Raw genomic sequence first — 2,147 nt, forward strand, 5'->3', positions numbered from 1 at the left:
TGTGTGTGTGTGTGTGTGTGTGTGTGTGTGTGTGTGTGTGTGTGTGTGTGTGTGTCATATATGGAAGAGAGAGGTGGGGACGGGGTAGATAGAGAAATTATGTCTTATCTGCGTAATGAGGTCGACAATGGTTTAGTGTTTGATCGTCGAGGTTTGTATCTTAAGGTTGGGTGTAACATCTCTCATCACTGTCAAACGTCTACACTCGGAATACACGGCTTTCATCTTGAAAGGCCCAAGAACATTGCAATCTCTCTCCTAGTTCTCCAATCGGATTAACATTCTCTCATTCCGTTATTCACCAATGTTCAACCCTCAACTTGTAATTCTCGATAACTCTCTCTCTATCTATCTATCTATCTCTCTCACTCTCTCTATCTCTCTCTCACTCTATCTATCTATCTACCTATCTATCCCTTTCTGTCTCTCACTCTCTCCCTCTCTTTCTCCTTTGCCCTTTCTCTCTCTTCCTCACCCTCTCTCACTCCCTCACTGTTCCTCTCCCTCTCTCTCTCCCTCACTGTTCCTCTCCCTCTCTCTCTCTCCCCCTCTCTTTCTCTCTCTCCCCTTTCTCTCTCCCTCTCTCTCACCCTCCCTCTCACACCCTCCCTCTCCCTCACTCACTATCTCCCTCACTCTCTCCCTCTCTCTCTCCCTCCCTCCCCCCTCTCTCTCTCTCTCTCTCTGGGTGTTTATTTTAGTTATATAATGAAGTCCCGTGGCTTCGTGGTTTGAGTATTCAGTTCACTGTCGTAACGTCGCGAGTTCAATTTCCGGCGACGCGTTGTGTCCTTGAGCAAGACACTTTATTTCCCATTGCTCCAGTCCACTCAGCTGACAGAAACATGAGTGGTACCCGTAATTCAAAGGGGTCAGCCTTGTCACATTCTTTTACACACTGATTCTACCTGAGAACTACGTTAAGGGTACACGTGTCTGTGGAGTGCTCAGCCACTTGCACGTTAATTGCACGAGCAGGCTGTTCTGTTGATCGGATCAACTGGAACGCTCGTCGTAACCGACGGAGGGCCAGTTATTACACGCGCGCGCGCAAACACACACACACAGATGTATATGTATGTATGTATGTATGTATGTATGTATGATGGATGCGAGTGGCTTTCGAGCAGCTTCATTGTTCCTTAAAACGTGAGCCTCACGTTGTGGATTTTCATTCCTGCAGGAAACTTACACTCTTGTGCTCAGATGTGACAACGATGGGCGCCTCTTGCAACCGGTGTTAACCGGACTTACCACCCAGATTGATGCATACGTTCATACTCCATGGAATTTTTCGTTGGGTATTTTGCTTTTCCCATTATGGCCAGCCGTAGTATGCAACACATTATAGAGGTGTTAAAAATCAAATGACACCCTGTACCCGAGGCCTTTTAAATTGAGAATAGGCCTTGCACAGGGCCAATTCCTCTCCCTCTAAAAGGCGTAAACATTTGTCCAAAAGAGTTCGTCTACATCATCGGATGCAAACAAAGCCACGTGTGTTTCATCTGAGTTTTCCTTTTCTTAGTGCTCTTAGCGTTTCTGGTGACATGCAACCCGGTACGATTTGATGCATCGTTTGGCCGTCAGCAACTAAACCGACAACCCTACGGAGCCCACTTAGTAAAGAGGCTTATTTCCGTTTGATACCAATGGAAACAAAGTAAAACCAGTCAGCAGTCAACAGCATCCGACAACTGAGAGTCAGTGATCCCTAGTCTTAGCATTAAGCGACATAGGTAAACACCTGTATTATCTAATGCCTACACGCTTACCGTGTGTGAATGTATGGATATATATATATGTGTGTGTGTGTGTGTATATAATTTTCCAAAATGATTTCGAGGGATATGTAATCCTAGCGAATACCGTGTTCGCTCTTATCGGATGTCAATAGACCCTGATGAAGTTGCACCGATGTTAACGTAGTTAAATATCGGTGCACCGATATCGGCCTGCAGCGGAAACACACGTAGGTCTTGACGAAGAACGATGTGATTAACTGTATAATAAAACATGGATGTGCATAAGTCCGTTCTCCTGGTCTTTATTAATTTCATTATGTGTGTGTGTGTGTGTGTGTGTCTGTCTGTCTGTCTCTGTGTGTGTGTGTGTGTGTGTGTGTGTGTGTGTGTGTGTGTGTGTGT

General features: G+C 45.5%; 1 protein-coding gene across 1 annotated transcript in view; it reads left to right on the top strand.

The window, feature by feature from the left end:
• The window catches only part of LOC106867634 (multiple epidermal growth factor-like domains protein 6), a 42,213-nt gene that overhangs the window by 5,456 nt on the left and 34,610 nt on the right, over positions 1 to 2,147 (top strand). The gene's annotated exons all lie outside the window — the stretch shown is intronic.

Source organism: Octopus bimaculoides, chromosome 3 (assembly GCF_001194135.2).
Source record: "Octopus bimaculoides isolate UCB-OBI-ISO-001 chromosome 3, ASM119413v2, whole genome shotgun sequence".
Classification (NCBI taxonomy): Eukaryota; Metazoa; Mollusca; class Cephalopoda; order Octopoda; family Octopodidae; genus Octopus; species Octopus bimaculoides.